The 7,224-nt window shown below is 47.3% G+C and overlaps 1 pseudogene across 1 annotated transcript; it reads left to right on the top strand.

The window, feature by feature from the left end:
- Positions 1 to 5,135: 5,135 nt before the first annotated feature.
- Positions 5,136 to 6,005, top strand: LOC111523704 (annotated as a pseudogene). The gene has a single exon (XR_002725595.3). The product of XR_002725595.3 is annotated as a 40S ribosomal protein S4, X isoform-like (transcript).
- Positions 6,006 to 7,224: the final 1,219 nt, after the last annotated feature.

The raw sequence follows: 7,224 nt of genomic DNA, 5'->3' as shown, positions 1-7,224 counted from the left end.
TACAATCTATTGGGTCTCAGTCACTCATGAGTTTCTACTTAGAGGCCATGTGGGGCTCTGGAAATGTAGCGAGGATCAAGGAGCAAGCCTGGGGAAGGTCTATGAGGCATTTATGCTGGCATTTCAGAGTGATATAGTTGGGTATCTAAGAGGCTTGGAAAGCCCCCAATTCCCCCACCCAGGAATTCTCCCAACCCACGGGACCACTCCCTACACAGGCAGCATACTGTCACCACCAATCCAGCTTCTCTCCTGCGGGGCACAGGGAAGGTGCAAAAGGCAGTGCTCACCCCAAATCTCACAGCTTGATGTCTTCCGACCGGGTTTGCTGAGAATGTGTCTTTTGAGCTCATTACAGAAAACTTCACTTCCTAAAAGATTTATGTGTCAGAGGATTCATTTTATCAAACTTCAAACCCAGTCCTCAGTGGGGCTACTTCAGAGACTAAAGTAACGGAAAGCAATCCCGTATGTTTCTCATGCATCTTGGAATACAGCCAACAATGGCAGCGACGGCAACTCATGTCCCATGACTAGTCAGACACATAAGTCAGACCAACTCTGCCCAGCATGAAGGCAGAGAAGTGCTTTCAAAAAAGGATGATGTAAAGAGGTGGGAGAGGCTGGCGCAGTAGCTCATGCCTGTAATCCCAGCACTTTGGGAGGCCGAGGCGGGCAGATCACCTGAGGTCAGGAGTTTGAAACCAGCCTGGCCAACGTGGGGAAACCCCATCTCAACTAAAAATACACAAAAAAATTAGCTGGGCATGGTGGCGGGCACCTGTAGTCTCAGCTACTCAGGAGGCTGAGGCAGAAGAATTGCTCGAACCTGGGAGGTGGAGATTGCAGTGAGCTGAGATTGGCACCACTGCACTCCACCCTGGGTGACAGAGTGAGATTCTGTCTAAAAAAAACAAAACAAAACAAATAAACAAAAAAAGAGGTGGGAGAGACACAAAAAGGAAGAACATTCCAGGCACAGGTTAATGCACATGTGAAGACTTCTGCAATGTTCTGGAAGCTGATAGTATGTCAGAAGAATCAGTGCACCCATGGAAGTAAGGTAGGAGATGGGGCTTGACTTGACTCTGGACCACACTGAAGACTGGCAGAAACAGGGAAGAGAGGAAAGTACCTCTTTTGTCTCACAAGACACGTCCACTGGTGCCATGACAGTTCACCATTGCCATAGCAACACCTGGAAGTCACCGCTCTTCTTCTAGAAATTTCTGAAGAACTCCTTAATTTGTATGTAATTAAACATGAGAATAAATATGATGGCAGAACTGCCTCGGGGCTGCTGCTCTCCACACACTGCCTACAGGGTAACCCTACTATGCAGAAACAGTCACCAGGCTGTACACTGCTGCCTCAAACAAGCTGTTTTCTTTTCTGTCTTTCTTTTTTGAGACAGGGTCTCACTCTGTCACCCAGGCTGGCAGGTAGTGGCATGATCATGGCTCACTGCAGCTCAGGCTCAGGTGATCCTCCTACCTTAGCCTCCCTAGTGGCAGGGACTACAGGCTTGCACCACCATGCCCAGCTAATTTTTCTATCTTTTTGTTTTTTTGGTAGATATGGGGTTTTGCCATGTTGCCCAGACTGGTTTTGAACTCCTGGGCTCTAGTGATGTTCCCACCTCGGCCTCCCAAAGTGCTGGGACTATATGTGTGAACCTCCTTGCCTGGCCAATAAAGCTATTTTCTTCTAGCACCAGCTCACCCTTGAATTCCTTCTTGGGTGAAGCCAACTATCTTCCTGGGTGAAGCCCCAATATTTGAGCTCATCTGTCCCTGCAACAGAAGGATTTTTTTTTTTTTTTTTTTTTTTGAGACAGTCTTGCTCTGTCGCCCAGGCTAGAGTGCAGTTGCGTTATCTCGGCTCACTGCAGCCTCCGCCTCCTGAGTTCAAGTGATTCTCTTGCCTCAGCCTCTGGAGTAGCTGGGACTACAGGTGTGCACCACCACGCCCGGATAATTGTTTGTATTTTTAGTAGAGACAGGGTCTCACCATGTTAGCCAGGATGGTCTCGATCTCCTGACCTCGTGATCCACCTGCCTCAGCCTCCCTAAGTGCTGGGATTGCAGACCTGAGCCACTGAGCCTGGCCCAGAAGGACTTCTTAAATGCCAGCACAGGTTCCTGGCCAGACAAGGCCATGAGCAGTGGTTGGAAATAGCAGTAATTAAAACCCCACAGTCAGTTTTTAATTGATGCAAACTGTCACTGTCTTTTTCCCCCGGGACCTGTATATGAAAATCTTTACCAGTTTCCCTCTTTGATTTACATTTCTGGCAGCAGCTCAAATGGGCTAAACTCTTCTATTTAAGAGATGGATATGGGTCAGGTGTGGTGGCTCACACCTGTCATCCTAGCACTTTGGGAGGCCAAGGTGGGTGGATCACTTGAGCCCAGGAGTTTGAGACCAGCCTGGGCAATGTGGTGAAACTCAGTCTCTACTAAAAATAAAAATATTAACTGAGCATAGTGGTGTATGCTTGTCATCCCAACTACTTGAGAGGCTGAGGCAGGAGGATTGATTGAACCCAGGAGGTTGAGGCTGCAGTGAGCTATAATCATGACACTACACTCCAGCCTGGGTGGCAGAGTGAGAACCTGTCTCAAAAAAAAAAAAAAAAAAAAAAAAAAAATAGATGGATATGCTTGTATTCCATAGTGAAAATGAAGAGTTGGCTGATACTAGACACAGGATCAGAAATGGAGGATGCAATGATAAACTGGGACCGCAGCTTCCAGGATGCTGACAAAAAGTGGGTGCAAAGAAAACAGTAAGAATAGAGGTGAATGTGGCCAGGTGTGGTGGCTCACTCCTGCAATCCCAGCACTTTGGAAGGCCGAGGTGGGCGGATCACGAGGTCAAGAGATCAAGACCATCCTGGCCAAGATAGTGAAACCCTGTCTGTACTAAAAACACAAAAATTAGCTGGGCGGGGTGGTGGATGGTGGACACTTGCAGTCCTAGCTACTCAGGAGTCTGAGACAGGAGAATTGCTTGAATCCGGGAGGCAGAGGTTGCAGTGAACCGAGATTGCGCCACTGCACGCCAGCGTGGTGACAGAGCAAGACTCTGTCTAAAACAAAAAAAGAATAGAGGTGAGTGTGTGTTGAGAAAGACAAAGACCATTAATACGCATTGCAGGCTCAAAAAACCTTCTAGGCACAGGACCAGCAGGATACCCCAGACTCTCACCTTTCCATGTGTAGTACTATAACTGAAACAGCAAAAGAACCAGTATAACTTGCTCCATTTTTGTTTAAGGAGACTTTAACCTGCATGTAGGCTAGGATAATTTTAGAGCACTGAGATAATAATGCAAAAACAGCAATCAGTAGTTTTTGAAACTAACTCTGGGATGAAAGGGAAAGTGTGTAAACAGCTATCTAGGTTTTGTTAAAGATTTGTGGGTCCACTGTGAGCTGACCAAGGACGGAAAAGTTTCTGACCTTTTCAGATCCTCATGGGCATCCAGATATCTGCAGTCATCGGTCACCTCTTGATCCCAATTCCTTCCTCTTCCCCTCCTCTTAACATAAAAGGAGGCTGAAATTTTTACTGACTTAAGATGGTTTCTTAGGAGACTGGTCTGTCATCTTCTTGCTTTGCTGGCTTTTCAAATAAAGTCACTTCCCTTGCTCTCCACCTCCTCGTGTCTCAACTTACTGGCTATTGTACAGCGAGCAGAGCGAGTTTTGACTTGGTTGTAGTATACTGCATTTTCTGAAGATAGTCTCCACGCCTCCCACTCCATGTACCTCCCTTGCAGTGTGTTATTTTCTCTCTTCTGACCTAGTGGAGGAATGTTTGTCTCCTGCCCTAGGACCTGGGCAGCCCCTGGTACTGCCTCCACCAGTACACTACAGTGGAAATGATGCAATGTGACTTTCAAGGTGGGGTCATAAAAATGCCTTGCCCTCCTGGAAGCTCACTTGTAGAACCCAGCCACCATGCTGTGAGTAAGCGCAAGCAGCCCACGGACAGGCCCACATGTAGAAAAACGCAGAGCCCTGAACCATAGCCCCAGCTGAGCTCCTGGACGACGGTGAGCACCAACCTGTCAGACATGTGAGTGCGCCATCTGGAAAGTGGATTCTTCAGTACCTGGATAAACTGTCCTAGGTGATGCCGTTTGGAGCGGAGGTAGGCTGTCTTCTTTGAACCCTGAAGATTGAGAGAAAAATCAATAATTGTTGCTAAGTTGCTGGGTTTTGGGTGGTTTATTACACAGGAATAAAGAACTGATTTTGTTATTTTATTTATTAATTTATTTTAGAGATGGGGTCTTGCTTGTTGTCCAGACTGGAGTGTAGTGGTTTGATAATAATTTACTGTAGCCTTGAGCTCTTGGGCTTCAGTGATCATCCCACTACAGCTTCTTGAGTAGCTAGGACTACAGGCATGTATTACCACACCTGACTAATTTTTTATTTTTAAATTTTTATTGTAGAGACAAGGTCCCGTTATGTTGCTCAGGCTGGTCCTGAACTCCTGGCTTCAAGCAATCCTCCCACTTCAATCTCCCAAAGTGCTAGGATTACAGACATGAGCCACCGCACCTGGCCGATAACTGATTTTAATATTAACTGTCCTCTTGCCACAGCAACATCTTCCAGTCTACTTACTCTTCTTACAATTTGATGTAGAGAGTCCTCCATCAAGCCATAGGATCTATGTTCCCTCAACTCGAACCTTGGTAGGCTTGTGATCCCGGCATAAATAACACTATAGGACTCCCAAAGTTGGGGTTATAAAAGGTGATACAGGCCAGGTGCGGTGGCTCACACCTGCAATCCCAGCACTTTGGGAGGCCGAGGCAGGCGTATCACGACATCAGGAGATTGAGACCGTCCTGGCTAACACAGTGAAGCCCTGTCTCTACTACAAATACACACACAAAAAAATTAGCTGGGTGTGGTGGCGGGTACCTGTAGTCCCAGCTACTCAGGAGGCTGAGGCAGGAGAATGGCATGAACCCAGGAGGCAGAGCTTGCAGTGAACTGAGATTGCGCCGCTGTACTCCAGCTTGGGTGACAAAGGGAGGCTCCATCTCAAAAAACAAAAAACAAAACAAGAATTTCTATGTGCACCGGAAGACGGAGGTCCTCTTTCCTTGCCTAACGCAGCCATGACTCGTGGTCCCAAGAAGCATCTGAAGCGGGTAGCAGCTCCAAAGCATTGGATGCTGGATAAATTGACTGGTGTGTTTGCTCCTCGTCCGTCCACCGGTCCCCACAAGTTGAGAGAGTGTCTCCCCCTCATCATTTTCCTAAGGAACAGACTTAAGTATGCCCTGACAGGAGATGAAGTAAAGAAGATTTGCATGCAGCGGTTCATTAAGATAGATGGCAAGGTCTGAACTGATATAACCTACCCTGCTGGATTCATGGATGTCATCAGCATTGACAAGACGGGAGAGAATTTCCGTCTGATCTATGACACCAAGGGTTGCTTTGCTGTACATCGTATTACACCTGAGGAGGCCAAGTACAAGTTATGCAAAGTGAGAAAGATCTTTGTGGGCACAAAAGGAATCCCTCATCTGGTGACTCATGATGCCCGCACCATCCGCTACCCCGATCCCCTCATCAAGGTGAATGATACCATTCAGATTGATTTGGAGACTGGCAAGATTACTGATTTCATCAAGTTCGACACTGGTAACCTGTGTATGGTGACTGGAGGTGCTAACCTGGGAAGAATTGGTGTGATCACCAACAGAGAGAGGCATCCTGGATCTTTTGACGTGGTTCACATGAAAGATGCCAATGGCAACAGCTTTGCCACTCGACTTTCCAACATTTTTGTTATTGGCAAGGGCAACAAACCATGGATTTCTCTTCCCTGAGGAAAGGGTATCCACCTCACCATTGCTGAAGAGAGAGACAAAAGACTGGCGGCCAAACAGAGCAGTGGGTGAAATGGGCCCCTGGGTGCCATGTCAGACCTTTGTACGTAATTAAAAATATTGTGGCAGGAAAAAAAAAAAATGGTGATACAGCTGCTCCTTGAGTTTCAGGGGATGCTCGCTCTTGGAACCCAGCTGCCATGCTATGAGAAAGCCCAACTAGCCCATGCAAAGAGACTACAGGGAGAGATTACATGTAGGTGCTCCAGCCACCAGCCCAGCTGAGGTCCAGGTCAGCAGCTAGCACCAACTTTCAGATACAAAAGCAAGGTTAACTCCAGATCTACACAGTCCGGTATGGTAACCATATAGGGCTATTTAAATTTAAATTAATTGAAGTTAAAATATAGTTTCAAATTCAGTTCTTCAGTAGCACTAGCCACATTTCAAGTGCTCAAAGATCACAAGTGGCCAGTGGCTGCTGCACTGGATGGTGCTGTTCTAGATGTTTCCAGGGCCCAGCTTTTGAGTAACCCCTAGCTTTCAAGTCTTTCCAGCAGAGGCCCCAAATACGGTGGAGGAGCAGAGACAAGCTGTGCCTGAAGATCTGTGTCTGAATTCCTGACACACAGAACATGTGAGCATAATAAAACAATTGCTTCAGCTGGGTGCAGTGGCTCACACCTGTGATCCCAGCACTTTGGGAGGCCGAGGTGAGTGGGTCGCCTGAAGTTGGGAGTTGGAGACCAGCCTGACCAACATGGAAAAACCCTGTCTCTACTAAAAATACAAAATTAGCCAGGCGTTGTGGTGCATGCCTGTAATCCCAGTTACTCGGGAGGCTGAGGCAGGAGAATCGCTTGAACCAGGGAGGCGGAGGTTGTGATGAGCCGAGATTGTGCCACTGCACTTCAGCCTGGGCAACAAGAGTGAAACTCCATCTCAAAAAATAATAATAAAAATTAAATTAAATTTAAAAAATTGCTTCATGTCTCCGAGTTTTGGGATGGCTTGTTGTGCAGCTGTGGTACCTGGAACCCGGGGGAAGGGTGTGGGGGATCAGGCACAGCTGAATGCACATGGACATTGACCTGGAAGAAGACCCTATTCTCTGCTGTCTTGCATTGTAAAGGAATTGGAGGGGGGCGGGAATCACTTGCATGGGGTTATTGCCTTGCTCCCGTGTGAAACATCCTCTTATTGGATGTCAAATGCCTGGGAATTTTGCATACTGGCTGATATGGTTTGGATCTGTGTCTTGCCCAAATGTCATGTGGAACTGTAATCCCCCATGTTGGAGGCGGGCCCCCTGGAGGTGATTGGATCACGGGGGAAGATTTCTGTTGAATGATTCAGCACCA

This window comes from Piliocolobus tephrosceles, chromosome 8, assembly GCF_002776525.5.
Source record: "Piliocolobus tephrosceles isolate RC106 chromosome 8, ASM277652v3, whole genome shotgun sequence".
NCBI classification, from domain to species: domain Eukaryota; kingdom Metazoa; phylum Chordata; class Mammalia; order Primates; family Cercopithecidae; genus Piliocolobus; species Piliocolobus tephrosceles.
Note: the sequence above shows the minus strand (reverse complement) of the source record. Positions and strands in the feature narration are given on the sequence as shown.